Source organism: Ambystoma mexicanum, chromosome 14, assembly GCF_040938575.1.
Source record: "Ambystoma mexicanum isolate Mex_15411 chromosome 14, UKY_AmexF1_1, whole genome shotgun sequence".
Classification (NCBI taxonomy): domain Eukaryota; kingdom Metazoa; phylum Chordata; class Amphibia; order Caudata; family Ambystomatidae; genus Ambystoma; species Ambystoma mexicanum.
In genome coordinates, this window is record NC_090940.1 from 569,455,670 (window position 1) to 569,471,405 (window position 15,736).

The window sequence follows — 15,736 nt, forward strand, 5'->3', positions numbered from 1 at the left end:
ATAAGTACAGCATCACCAGGGAAGATGAGAGGCACACATAAACCTTGCGCAGCGCCTGTTTCAGCACTTCCTGTTGTATTGTGTACTGTGCTGCACCCTTTTCACCGTCGCTGCAGCTGGCCTGAAATGACAGAGACGCTGGATGTCATACAGTTCAAGTGTCATACAATCCTGCATCTCTGTCCCCAAGACCTCTCTTGTTGGCTGGGCACAAAATTTAGCTCTATCTCGGGGGTAAGAGGGGTCCTCATCCTTCTGCCTGTGACTATCTCGTGCGGCGTGAGATGATGGTTGGAGCCTGGTTGGTTCCGAAGTGCATACAATGCCAGTGGTAGACAGTGCAGCCATCCCTTTTTTAATGTGAGTTTCAGCTTGGCTATCCTCTCCTTTAACATGCCGTTCACATATGCCATTCCCCTCCAGATGATGCGCCGACGAGAACTTGTGCTTTATAAGAAGCAACAAGCAACAAGCTGATCTGCTCGAACACTGAATTGACAAAGTGAGCCCCGTTATCTGACCTCATTACCTCGCACACCCCCCCATCTAGGGAACACTTCCCTCACCAGAAATTTGGCGGCACAGGTAGCGCCTGCGTGTGTACAGGGACCTGCTTCTATCCATCTAGAGAATGGACACACCACCACAATTAAATACCTGTACCCATTGCACACTTAAATCATGTCGACATAGTTGATATGCAAGTGCTGGAACGGCCCATTGGGCCGGGGGATAACTCCTCTCACTCCTTTTAATGTGTGCCCAGCGGTGAATTGCTGGCAGATAATGCAGTTCATCATAAAAAATGCAACATGCTCTGTTAAATTCGGTGTAAACCAGTCTTCTGTGAGTGTTGCAGCGAGATTTTCTTTTGTCATATGTATAGGGTAGTGCAATTGCTCCAATGCTATTTTCAGTAGGTCGACAGGCATTACTGGTTTACCAGTGCTGTCCTGCCTCCACAACCCGTCAGAGGGGCTTAAGGAGCACCCTCAACGTTTCCACAAATTCTTCTCCTCCTGTGGTGCCTCCCCTTGTAGCTCCAGTAACTGAGTCTGCCCCATACTGCTATAGGCCTCAGGTGTGGCTCGTGCTGCCATCATCCTCTCATGGGTTTGTGCCACTTCCACGTCCATGATCGTTTTGCTCTTGGATGCCATACGCTTGGCTTCCGTGTCTGCTTCATGATTACCACGTGACACAAAATCTGTCCCTTTGGTGTGGGCGGCGCATTTCACGACCGTTATGCCCACTGGGAGCTGCCTTAATCAGCCTGTCCAATGAGGCTGCGTGCTGTACTGGCGTGCCGTCTGCCCGTAGGTAGCCCCTCCTTTTACAGCACGCTAGTCCTGCATGCACTGTGGATGTCACATAGGCAGAGTCACTGTACACTGTTTCTTCCTGGTCTGCATGATTCTAAATGGCGAGTATCAACGCCAATAATTCTGCAGCCTGTGCTGAATAATGAGATGGTATTCGTGCACTGACAAGTTCATGGAATTCTCCGTTTGCCATGTGTTTTATTACTGCAAGACCTGTATATCTTTGTCCGTCTTCTTGATAAATTCTCGAAGAACCGTCAATGAACACAATCTCACCACCTGCCAGGGCATTTTCTTTTACCCTGGGGAATTCATTGTAGAATTCCTCATAATTTGTACAGTCATGTATAGGTTCTCTCTCTGTAACTGGTTCAGCTATGAACGTGGCTGGATTCACAGTTTTACCTTGAACTATTTTGATCGATGGGTTAGAGATAATCACCTCATATGCGGATGCTCTCTGAGATGTCAGCATTCCATTTGGTTTTTCTAGTATGGCGAATAATGAGTGCTCAACATACAAAGTCATGGAGCACCCCATGACTATGGATGCTGCCTTCTTGATGGCAAATGCGGCGGCAGCGAGATTTTGTTTGCATGGGAAGTGGCCTCTCATAACCGGGTCCAGACTCCCACTGTAATATGCTAGGGGCTTATACCCCAATGAGGTTCGCTGAGCGAGTACTGCCGTCATAAAGTTGCCATCAGTATGTGAAAACAGGTAGAATTCCTATGGGTAATTTGGAATCCCTAAAACTGGGGCCTTACAAATCGCCCCCTTGAGTTCTGCAAATCCCTTTTCCATTGTCTCAGTCCATTCGACTGTTTCCTTTGTCGCCTGGGCTTTCTTCAAAGCCTGAAGCAAGGGCTTGGTATACGAGCTGTAATCGAAGACCCATGCTCTGACATAATTGCACAGGCCTTGGAAGCTCTGCATTTGTTTTATCGTGAGCGGCTTAGCTGTGTTCATGATAGCTTCAGCTCTTTCTGGGGTTATCTTTTTCCCATCGTGGGAGATTAGCTGGCCTATGTACAGTACCTCTTGTTGACATTATTGCAACTTCTCCTTGTCGACTTTATATCCTTTCTCAGCCATTATAGTCAGTAGCTGGACAGAGTCACGCCTGCATTGCTCTTCAGTGGTGCTGCAGATCAGAATGTCATCTACATACTGCAAGACAACACTGTCTACTGCAATATTGCTTAGGTCCATTTGCAGGACTCTATTGAAGATAGACGGAGAGTCACAATACCCCTGTGGCAATCTCATGCTTTTCAGATGCATTTGTCTGAAAGTAAACGACGTCAGGTCTTGCGAATCACGGTGCAACGGGATTGAGAAAAAAGCATTTTTCAAATCGATCACCGTGAAATAGTTTGCCTCAGTGGGTATGTTGCATAGAATTGTAGATGGGTTAGGGACTAGAGGGAACTCGGCTTCAACAATATCGTTTAATGCCCTTAAATCTTGGATCAAACACCAAGACCCTCCCTTTGATTTCTTGACGGGGTAAATCACTGTGTTGCAAGGTGATTCTGACGTCACTAGGATGCTCTGTTCCTTCATGGCGGAAATTGTCTTCGCGATCCCTTCATCCGCTTCTCTGGACATGGGATATTGTCGCGCTTTTGGTTAAATTGCTCCTGGTTTCAATTTAATTTTTACTTCACCTGCCCCCATCAAGAGGCCTACGTCATAAGGCCCTGTAGTCCATACTGTGACGGGTACTTTGGCCATGTCATCATCAAAGTATTCTGGACTTATCAGTGCCAACATCATTCTTTGTGGCACTTCCCGTTTGATCATTTTGACCCAAAAGGTGAGACTCACTTCCACCCTTGACTCTTCTAGGTCATGGTGTTCTTCGAACAGATCGTCATCGGTGACATTGGTCACTCGGTACCCTTCTTCGATGGCGATAATCACGCACCATTGTCTCCCTTCGTCGTCACATCCTTCAACCAATATCACTTTCCCTCGCACTGCGGCAGATTGTATCTTTAAGGGAAACACTTGTCCCTCCTCTTCGTGCATAGGTATTCTTGGTCTAAATAGGAACTCATCGGGGGTTCTCATGGTTTTATCCGCGAGGCCTGGCAATCCCGCCATGAGCACCCGCACTCCATATGCAAATACTTCTGGTTCTAAGGGTGTAGCTCTCATGGCTATGCGTCCTGAGTATGCTCTAATCATTTTGCATACATTTGAATAATGCATTCCTGGAGTGGAGCACACTATACCATTCTCGGTATATGAGATTGTCATATTCAACTTTGTCATCAAGTCCCGACCCATGATGTTTACTGGGGTCTGTCGTGAATACAATAAGGGTACATTCATTTCGCACCCTCCTACAGAGATTGGGAGCACGTCTGTAAAGGGAACTCTACTGTGAGCTCCCGTGAAACTCTGAGTATCTATGGCCTCGCCAGACAAGGAAAACTTGCCTTCTCGTATGCACAAGCGCGTTGCACCCGTGTCAGCTAAGAAGGAATATTCTCTGCCCCCTATGATGACATTCACCCTCGGTTCCCTATTAGGGTCTGGTGTCACTGATAGGATAGAGCACATCAGAGTCCCCCGTGAGCTGTCCTATTTCATGTATAATTTCAGCCCACTGTATGCCTGTGGATTTCCCCCATTTCCACGGTTGTCTCCCCCTCCGGAGTTAGTGCCCTGAGGCATTTGCTGCGGTGCCTGCTGGGAATGTCCTTGTGGCGGGTGCCCCATGTTCGATGGTTGAACCACTTGCTGCGCACCTTGCTGCAAGCCTGATGTCTGCTGCTGCACTGTGTGATTTTGTGCACCGCCCTGGTGCGGGACGGCTGGCTGGTTCACCATGCCTGTTCCCATTCCTTGGCCATTTTGCCACATGCCTTGGCTTCTATACATGCGTGCCACATGTCCTGTTATTCCACATAGCCAACACACCGGTGGTGGTCGGGCCATCTGTCCATCTGGCGTGGCTGGACTGCCCATCTGCACATTTTGAAATCCACCTTGGTTACCTCGAAACCCACCGTGGTTACTCTGCCATCCTCTTCCTCCGAAACCTCTACCTCTCGGGAAAAATCCCGCGTTACCCTGGTTATGCTGGGATGGGTTAGCTGCTGATTGCATGCTTGGTTCAGCTGGGTTTGTCAGTATGGCTCCCTCGAGAGCATACTTTGAGAGTTTCTTTTGCACCAGCTTTGCCTCTTTTTTCCGGTTTTTCTTTTGCAACAATCTGCATTAGTGCGCAATTGTCAACTGTATTTCGGCCCAGGGTTTAGCTTCTACTCCTACTAATTTCTTGAGCTGCTTTTGTACCGGTTCAGGCAACCCCTGGCATAATATGTGGTAGAATACAGGGATAGATTTCATCCAAGACTCATGCATTTCGAGCACCCATGCGTCTTGAAAATTCTGAATATAAATCAACGGATCCTCTGACTCTTTCATTTTTTGTGTCATTATAGCTCCCATGTCGGAAGTGGCAGGGTTAAGCGTTCGTATCGCTTTCCACACTGCTGCACTACAATTGTTAAATGGCGCAATTGGGAAGTGTCAATTGTGGTTACTCGAGGGCACCAAGCCCGTTTCCATACATCGTCTGCCCTTTCACCAAGTATGGCGATCAGGAGGCCCTTAATGTCCCCTATAGCTAAGGTGACGCCCCCTGTCATTTTCTCTAACTCATGTATCCACTTCCCGGCTCCTGATGTCAGCATTGGAAGCTTGTTTTTCAGGTTTTCTCGGTCCATGCGTGGCCATGGAATATATTGTGGTCTTGCTCCCCCCTTTTCTAACAGTGGGAATTGGAATGCCCAGTCTTCCTTTTCTTTCCCCCTAGCTCTCCTGTCTATGGCTGGGGTATCATTTCCGCTTTGCCTTCTACCTGGCAATGCCCTTAATCTGTCTGCATAGGCTGGTGCTGCCACCCCACACCAACCGTGGGTTTTTCCTTCATGTCGGCCGGGCTGCTCCGCAGACTTTGGTGTCCCAGTTGCGGACTCGCTAGCGTCTGAGCATCGTACCCCTTGGTTCCCTGGGAGCCGCCTTTCAAGCCATCTCCCTCCTTCGTGTGCCTCGTCCTCCGTCTCCCCACCGGAGTCAGATTCTGATTGTTCCCAGTTTACACAACTCCTTGTATCTTCTTCGTTCTGCCCAATCTCCAGCCTGTCTAGTGACAGTCCCCTGCTCCCACTACTTCGAGTGACATCCTCAGTGTCATATAGCTGAGTGCTCTCTAAGTGCTAATTTTCCCTTCCCACATGGGACATCTGTTCTAGCCCCATCTCATCGTATATTTTGTCAATCGTTTCCCCGATGCTTCTGGTATCGAAGTCATCCTCAATATTTGCCCCACTCGTACCTGGTACTGAGTCATTTGCAGGAAAGAATTCTTCTATGTCCTCCCACTCTACAACAGGATTGGGGTTTTTGACTTCCCGCTCCAAATATTCAAGGTCTCGTGCCCTCTGCCTGCGCTTACGTTCTAATTCCTCATTTATTTCTTTGCGCTTCCTCGCTTCTTCTCTAGCCTTATCTACTTCCCTCATCCTTTCGTCTCTACGTTCCTTTGCCCTTTTAACTTCCTCCAACTTTTGCTTATCCTGTCTGTGCTGGTCATAGGCTGCCTGTTTGCGAACTAGCTGTTTCTCTTGCTCTTCGCGATATAGTTGCTCTCGCCTCAGCCTATCCTTCCTTCTTATCCTTTCATCCCTCATATTCGTTTCCTTCTCTTTTTCCTTTCTCTGTACCTCATCATACCTCTCTCTCGGCCTTATACCATCACTTCCTTTTCCATCAAGCTTCAGAAATATCTGACCTCCCATCCATTCGTCTTTTGCGAATGCTATCTCATCTGTTCTATTTTCACTCCCTTTCCATTTCTTTCCCTCTCTCTCCCTAACGAGAGATGCACAACTCTGTGCCTGGTCCTTCCCTTCATCATTATCGCGTCTCTCCTTGTCCCGCTCGACTGTGGAGGCAAGATTAATTTCCTGCTCCGTCTCTTTTATTATGTCATTATTGTACGTAGGTGACTCATATACAGGGCTGCTGTACCCCGTGGCTGCCTTTAGTTCACTCAGCGGGTAGAGTCCCTCAGACTTACTTCCCTCAATGACTGGCTCAGGCGGGGCTGGTGGTGCGGTAGGCATCTCACCCCCCTCCGTGCATATGTTTAATATCCAGTCTGCGGGTGTTTCTTCCTCCTTCGTTTGTTCGAACATTTTCCACAGTTCTAGAACAGCGAGGCGTTTCTCTAATTTTTTGCCTGTTTAAGTGGCATGTAGATAAGTTGTCATGTGTTGTAAGACGGCTTTAGATAGGGACCCATTCTGTGGCCATGGCATGAACATCTTGTGGGCGGTACCCTTAACCCACTCTGTGATGTATTTTTTAAGTTTAGGTGCATGTTTGGGTAACTGCTTACACAGATGCGCAAGTGGGGTAACCTCCTCCATCTTCATTTCGTCACCAACAATATTTATGGAGTTTTTATCCTTCCAATAGTATGAGCGAGCACCAAATACGCAAGCACCAATCCAATCTTTTCCCATCAAATTTTATACTCTCAATTTACTAAAGAATAACAATCCATTGGCCATTCCCTCTCAATTACAGAATCGCGTAAAACCAATATTTCATTGAAAACAGTCACTGATACTTTTCTTCTTACATTCGACATACAACAGAACACATAAGACTGACACTTGACAGGTTAGACGGACACCAGCTGGACACACATATACCTACCTTCTAATTAATAACCCGCCATGGGGTCTAAACGAACCCCATTTGTGCCATCTTTAATCGTCACTGTAGCCTAATCGTCCCCTATTATATGGGCTCTGGGTTCCCGTTTCTTCTGACCGCTGTATTAAAGCGCAGGAACAAGGCAAATCCTTACGTTTTTCTCTTGGGTGTCCCCCCGGTAACCTTACGTTTTTGTCTCGGGTGCCCCCCTGGTAACCTTATGTTTTTCTCTCGGGTGCCCCCTCGGTAACCTTACGTTTTTCTCTCGGGTGCCCCCCCAGTAACCTTACGTTTTTCTCTTGTTTCTCGAGTCATTAACCCCATATATATATATATATATAAATATATATATATATATATATATATACAGTCGTCTCTACTTCTGACTATTTCATTTTTTCTCTGCCAACCTCTGTTACCTTTCCCTTATTTGTTCCAATGCCTACAAGACATTTGCCAAAGTAACAGGTTTATTGTTTCACTCACCAATCGCATCTTTTTCCTCTCTGGAGCTTCGGGATCACCACCCTTCAGCCTCTTGCAGTCTTTTCATCCGATTGGCTGCCTGTGGGAATGAGAAGGGTTATGCTTGGAAAGGCAGGTTCCTTCAGACCTACTGCAGATTTTTTATGGACTCATGCTATCATTGTCCATGGGAAGCTTCTCAGTCAACTCAGGCGGAATGGCGAAAGGACCCGTGATATTGCCGAAGGCCTAGAGTTACTTTGTGCCGTCGGTCTATGGGTGTCTTACAATTATATAATCAATAATCAATGATCGATGGCCGAAACCATCCTCATGCTACCAAGTGTAAAAGAGGACGAGATATCCACTGACGGGCCAATAGGCCAGTGCTCACCCTCTAGTACTTGTAAGACAAGATAGCTGCACCATATGAGGAATGGGGGTGCAGGATTCACTTACTCCAACACGACTCAATAAGGAGGACTCAGTAGTTTGGCAAAGGGAAATCAGTTTAATGACAAGTACATCAAACAGGAAAACAATTGGAAATCAGCATCCTTGCGATCGCCTGTCTCGCTCCGACATCCTCGAATTTCAGTTGAACAGCAGCTTTTATACATTATTGACGTCTAACTCTACAAAACTCGTCATGCAATATAATTGGTCAGGAAAGGTAACTTAAGTATAGGTGCTATATCTGTATACAGTAACAGAGCATGCGGATTGGATAACTCTTATCGGGTGGGCGTCTATGTCCAACCCTCTACATCATGCGTGATAGACATCATGACAACTATGACGTCCCATTGGTTCTACGATCTACAGGACCATAGATAACTTTGTCTATTGTGATTGGGCAGGTTACACCCTTAAACGTAAATCTCTACTTTTAATTAGCAGTATGCAGAATGGACACTCAGGTGCCTCGTGCCCTAGGATTCACCCTGCCTCTTTTCTATCAATCAGAATCTTTGGGCCATGTGTCAATTAGTTGGCTGGGTATGGCCTCGAAACTGTAGCCTCTTATCATGAAAAGTTATGGCATCCTCGGGTTCTGGGTGACATCAGATGTTAGTACCTCCTTGTGCTCGGCTGGTCACATGTCTGTTCACCATGAATCTGCTTCAGTTTCCAGCATTTAGTGTATTTAATTCTACTTAGGCCTCACCACCTGCCTGGGCCTCCCTTATCTTGACCTTTACGGGGCAGGCTGGTATGCTCTGAAGTTTTGATTCTTGTTAACTGATGTTCTCCTCCCCTTCTCTGGTTGACCTCGATTTCCCCGGCATGAGCTGCTCCATGCTGAGTTACGATTCTGCTCTTCCCTTCTGGCTTTTGCTGGAATATGAATCTCGGCCCTAATGGCCCCATGCAGCCTGTAACGCTCACCTGGCTCCCACGGAGGCGCTGGTCTAGTCTGGGTTGCTGTGGCCTCTTCAAGCGTGATGCGCAGAACTCGGACCGCCGATTGAACAGGACCCCCAAATCTTGCTTGTCTGGCCCGTAGGAATATCCTTCTGCAGATGAGAAAGGGGATTAACTGTCTGCAGAATAGTGTGCTTGCTCCCCCCTTTTCCCCTTCGATCTTCTCTGACTTCCTCCAAAACCCCCGGTTTAAGCTCACCTTATGGTTTGGAAGGATAAACTATCCATCCTGCTTCTAGTGCAGGGCGCGCGTTCGTCCAGTTACTTCACTGGTTTTCAGAATGGCGCGGGCAAAATCCACTTGACTTTTCTGAGCGATACGCCGTAAGTATGAAGATTCAAAAGTTCAAGTGTGAGCCTCTTTTTATGTTGTCTTCCTAACCTGTGATCTGTCCTTTATTTCAGGTGCAGAACGAAGGCGATGCGTTGAGGGGTCAAATTGCCGATGGTAAAATCAGGTGAGTTAGTGATGAGGGCGACCCCTCTAAATGTCTTTATAATTCCCCAGTAATGTCTTTTGTCCTTTCCCCATAGGGGCTGGGGTGTGGTACCTGCCAACGAAGCGGCGCCGACCCGAAATGTGGAATGGTTCACCAAAAAAAGCCGGTAAGTATTATGGCTGAAAATTCGGCTTTCCTCCTGTGTTCCCTCTGCTCACCTTTTGTCTCTTCTTCTCTCCCCTAGGTGCAGAGATGTGGCGACCGGTGCTGACAGCCGCGATGGAGCCGGGAGATGTCTCGAGGACAGGTGAGTGAAGCGCGGCGCTGCAGCGAGCAACGCAATGCTTTTAAATGGAAGTCTTTCTTCAAGAATGCTGGCGTGAAGATTCCGGATGCAGGTAAGAAGTTTGAATAAGTTCTTGGTTTTCACCTTTCTCTTCTCTTCTTTCCTTACAGGTGTTCCAGGTTCGAGGCGGGCGTGGCTGGAGTCCAGGTGCAGGAGCAGACACAGTGAGCGTTCAGCTGCTGGGATGCAGAACAACGCGAAGCATGTGTGGCTGTCCGGGCGTGGCTTAAATATCCTTGGAAGAAGTCCTAGGTAAGTATTCTTCCACAGCCCCACCCAAGTAACAAAATAGTCCCTTCAGTAAAATAGTCCCTCCTAAGCCTCATTTGGCTTGGGTCTTCATGCAGCATGGTCTGCATCAGGTGAGTGTGCAGCATGGTCTGCATCAGGTAAGTGCACCAAACACTTTCCTTTATGAGCCTGGTGCCTATGGCGCCAGGACTGATGTCCAACATGAGCCTGGCGCCAAAGGCGCCAGGACAGAGTCCAAAGAGCCCCTATAAGGGGCCGCTGGGCTTTTACCCGGGGGCATGATGCCTGCTCCCGGGGGTGCTGGGCCTGGCCTGGTGCTCCGGGGGTAGGCATCATGACAGCACTCCCCCCCAAGGCCCCTCCCAAGGTCATTCCCTCTGGAGGTTTCGGTTTGTTTGGGAAATTCCGATGGAACCTTTTTACTAGCCGAGGTGCATGTACGTGGTCGCTGGGTTCCCAAGACCTTTCCTGAGGCCCGTACCCCTTCCAATCAATTAGATAGAAAAGTTTTGATTTTGAGATCTTAGAATCCAAAATGTTCTTCACCTCGAATTCAGGCTCCCCATCTATCTGGATTGGTTCTGGTGGCTTTATTTATCTGGTTCCTGGTTGCACTGGTTTCAAAAGTGACACATGAAAAACGGGGTGAATCCGCATGTTAGCTGGTAGATCTAGCTTGACTGCGACTGGGTTAATTATAGCTTTGATCGAGTAAGGGCCTAAATACCTTGGATTAAAAGTCCAAGGTCCCTTTAGCGATAAGTGTTTGGTAGCCAACCATACTTGATCCCCTATTTGGTATGGAGGCGCCTCTCTTCGATGCAGATCCGCATTCTTTTTGTATTTCCCTTTCGCATGTTGTAAGTGTGCAGTTGCATCCTTGAAGGCTTGTGTAATCGTAGAATGCAAATGGTCCACTGCAGGCATTTCAAGGCTCAAAGGTGAGTCCAAGTCTGAAGTACGAGGGAGATGTCCATATAGGGTATAAAAGGGGCTCTGACCAGTTCCAGAGTGTATCGAGTTATTTTATGCATATTCAGCCACCCATAAAATATCCTTCCAATTACCCTCCGATTGGTGCAACATACATCGTAGATATTGTTCAAGGGTCTGGTTTGTTCTCTCCGTCTGACCATCGGTCTGTGGGTGGTGGCTGGTTGAGAGTCTTGCGTCGATTTGTGCCAGTTGACAACACTTTTTCCAAAAATGAGAAATAAACTGGCTTCCCCGATCGGAGACTGGTATGGACGGGAATCCATGCAAACGGATGATATTTTTGAGGAATTCCTTGGCAAGAACAAAAGCTGAAGGTAATCCTTTCAACGGAATAAAATGGGCCATCTTGGAAAATAAACCCCCACAACCAGAATAGTATTGTATCCATTACAAGAGGGCAGGTCCGTGATAAAATCTAGTGACAAGGTGTGCCAAGGTGCTGGTGGAATGTCTAAGGGTTGAAGAAGACCGGCGGGTTTTGTTTTTTGACCTTTGTTTTGGGCGCAAACTCCACAGGACATCACGAAAGATTTAATATCCTTTCGCCAGGAAGGCCACCAGAATTGTCGTTTAATTTTTTCCTCTGTTTTGGCAATGCCAGGATGTCCTTCCATCAGAGTATCATGATGACGGGAAATAACCAGTTCTTGCAATTCCTTTTCTGGCAAAAATAAGCATCCTTGGAAGTAAGGTAAGCCATCGTTGACTGAAAAGTAAGACCCCCTTTTGATCCAATCCTGCAAGGCTGAAGAGTACAGGAATTGTTTTACCCGTGCTTGAATGTCTTCAAGGGTTTGTAAAGTGGTTATCCCCAAAATTCTTTGTTCGGGAATCATCGGCACAGGTTCTGAGTTTGTGTCCATTTCTCCCATTCCAATTCGAGATAGCGCGTCCGCTTTGCCATTCTTACAGCCGGGACGGTAAGTGATTACAAAATTGAACTCAGCAAAGAACAAAGCCCATCGGAGCTGTCGTGAAGACTGAGCCTTGGCAGTTTTTAAATATTGTAAATTTCGGTGATCAGTGATCACGGTGATGGTATGCCTGGCGCCAAGAAGATAATGCCGCCAAGCCTTAAAGGCGGACTTAATGGCTAATAATTCCTTATCGGTGATTGCATAATTTATCTCCGGCGGCGAGAACTTTCTGGACCAAAATGCTACGGGGTGCAGTTGGTTGGTTTCGGGGTCTCTCTGAGACAGGACAGCTCCCATGGCTAAGCTGGACGCGTCGGTTTCGACTATATATGGGAGATCGGGACGCGGGTGTTTCAAAATAGGTGCGGACGTAAATTTAGCTTTCAATTCCTGAAAGGCCTGTTCAGCTTCCTCGGTCCATTCAAAACGTTTATTTTTCCGCAAGAGTGCAGTGATGGGTTGCACCACACGTGAAAATTCCGGGATAAACCTGCGATAAAAATTGGCAAAACCAAGCATGCTTTGGACACCTTTCACTGAACTAGGTGATGGCCATTTGAGGATGGCATCCACTTTCCGTGAGTCCATTCAGACCCCTTTAGGTGTCAGGATGAATCCAAGAAACTCAACCTCGGTGGTATGGAAAACGCATTTTTCCAGCTTTGCAAACAGTTTGTGCTGGCGCAATTTCTCTAGGACGGCCCTGACATGTTTTCTGTGATCTGATTCCGAAGAGGAGTACACCAGAATGTCATCGATATACACGACAACACAGACATCGATGAGTTCCCGAAGGACATCGTTCATGAAGAATTGGAAGGCAGCAGGCGCGTTGCACAACCCGAAAGGCATCACCTGGTATTCGAATAGTCCATATTTTGTACGGAAGGCCGTTTTCCATTCGTCGCCTTCTTTTACTCGTACCAGATGATAAGCCCCCCGGAGATCTAACTTGGTGTATACGCAAGCGTCCTTCACCTGGTCAAGGAGTTCAGGGATCAAAGGCAGAGGGTAACGATTTTTAACAGTTATCTGGTTCAATGCACGGTAATTGATACAAGTTCTAAGGTCGCCTTCTTTTTTTGGCACGAAGAACAAAGCCGAGGATGCCGGAGACTTTGACGGGCGAATGAAACCATTGGCTAGGTATTGATCTAAATATTGTCTCAAATGCAGATTCTCCGGTTCCGTAAGGGCATAAATCCTGCTGCAAGGGGGTTGTGCACCGGGCACCAGATCAATTTAGCAATCGTACGATCTGTGAGGAGGTAACGTGTTGGCCTGTTCCTTTTGGAAGACGTCCTGAAAGTCTTGGTATTCCGGAGGTAGTTGCATGGAGACAGAGGTTACTGATGCTAGACTGATCTTCAGATTTTCTGGGTAGCAGGTTTGTGCACAATCCGGGAAGGTTATTCTCTTCGCTCGCAAATCAATTCGAGGATTATGTGTCTCTAACCAAGGGATTCCGAGAATAACCTGAAACTGTGGAGCCTTGATTACATCAAACACAACTGCCTCCTGATGGCCGTCCGGACCTACAAGTGTCACCTAAACTGTGGAATGTGTTACCGGTCCAGAGGCAATTTCGGTTCCATCAACTGTGGTGATGACATCTTTGCTGGTTTTAGGACGCAGAGGGAGGTTAATCCTGGAGACCAATTCACGATCCACATAGTTTCCTATAGCCCCACTATCGATGTATGCCTTTATTGCATGCAACCGCTTAGGCTGTTCCGGATCTACGAGGACCATTGGCACAATGAAATGCGAGGTCTGAGAGTTAGTTTTCAAGCTCGGCAAGCGGACCCCTACGCTTGTCGGGCGTGGTCGTTTCCCGATACAGAGTTTTCATGGATTTTATCAGCGGCTCCTACCACCTTCTTGGGCGGCTTTGCCGGGCAATCTCATAGAAAGTGTCCAGAGGACCCACAATAAAGACATAATTGCATCTGCCGTCTTCTTTCACGTTCCTTTTGAGTTAGAGGTCCTTTAACCCCTCCAATTTGCATTGGCTCAGAGGCTTCAGCCCCCTTGAGGTTAGCGTGGGTCTTGACCAACACCCGGGTCTCACACTTGGACCGATCTGCTTTTCTGTTTTGCAGTCTGTGATCCAATTGGACCACTAAGTCTATATATTCTGAGCATTCTTGGGGCGGATTTACAACTTGGGCCAGGACATCTTTAAGTTCTCTGCGTAGACCTCGATAAAATAACGTGATTCTTTTATCCTCTGGCCACCCAGTTTCCACAATTAGTCTATTAAAGGTTGCAATGTAGGATAGGAGGTCTTGATTGCCCTGTCGCAGAGATAAAAGTTCATCATCCAGAGCCTGCCCCTGGGAGTGACGAGCAAATAACCTTTCCATGCTTGCTTGAAATCCTTGAAAATCACGAAGAATCGGGTCATCTTGAGTTAACTGAGATATGACAATACAAAGGCTACCTTGGTCTGGTCATTAGGGAAGGCCCCAGGTCTGCATAGGAAATGCAAACGACACTGATTCATGAATACGGCGAATCGTTTGGGGTCCCCAGCAAAGCGTTCGGGTGGGGCCAGCGGCATGTTTCCAGGTAGATTAATCTGCATCGGGTTAGTGGAAAGCACAGGAGCGGGGTTCCCCCCGGAACCGGGTAAAGGAGTTTGTCCAGCTTGACCTTGCAAAAGCTGTCTAGCCAGGTCATCAGCTCTTTCCTTTGTTACAATCACTTCCCTCCTGAGAGCATTAGTCTCTTGACGAGCGGGTGTACTTCGGTCCATCATTCCCCCAGTAGTTGGGCCAACTGGTCAGTCTTAGAAGTTTCCATAGCGCCTGGGTGGAAATTTGTAGGAAGGCTTCGCATTCTGTAACGCTCACCTGGCTCCCACGGAGGCGCTGGTCTAGTCTGGGTTGCTGTGGCCTCTTCAAGCGTGATCGCAGAACTCGGACCGCCGATTGAACAGGACCCCCAAATCTTGCTTGTCTGGCCCGTAGGAATATCCTTCTGCAGATGAGAAAGGGGATTAACTGTGCAGAATAGTGTGCTTGCTCTCCCCTTTTCCCCTTTTCCCCTTCGATCTTCTCTGACTTCCTCCAAAACCCCCGGTTTAAGCTCACCTTATGGTTTGGAAGGATGAACTCTCCATCCTGCTTCTGGTGCAGGGGCGCGCGTTCGTCCAGTTACTTCACTGGTTTTCAGAATGGCGCGGGCAAAATCCACTTGACTTTTCTGAGCGATACGCCGTAAGTATGAAGATTCAAAAGTTCAAGTGTGAGCCTCTTTTTATGTTGTCTTCCTAACCTGTGATCTGTCCTTTATTTCAGGTGCAGAACGAAGGCGATGCGTTGAGGGGTCAAATTGCCGATGGTAAAATCAGGTAAGCTAGTGATGAAGGCGACCCCTCTAAATGTCTTTATAATTCCCCAGTAATGCCTTTTGTCCTTTCCCCATAGGGGCCGGGGTGCGGTACCTGCCAACGAAGCGGCGCCGACCCGAAATGTGGAATGGTTCACCAAAAAAAGCCGGTAAGTATTATGGCTGAAAATTCGGCTTTCCTCCTGTGTTCCCTCTGCTCACCTTTTGTCTCTTCTTCTCTCCCCTAAGTGCAGAGATGTGGCGACCGGTGCTGACAGCCGCGATGGAGCCGGGAGATGTCTCGAGGAGAGGTGAGTGAAGCGCGGCGCTGCAGCGAGCAACGCAATGCTTTTAAAGGGAAGTCTTTCTTCAAGAATGCTGGCGTGAAGATTCCGGTTGCAGGTAAGAAGTTTGAATAAGTTCTTGGTTTTCACCTTTCTCTTCTCTTCTTTCCTTACAGGTGTTCCAGGTTCAAGGCGGGCGTGGCTGGAGTCCAG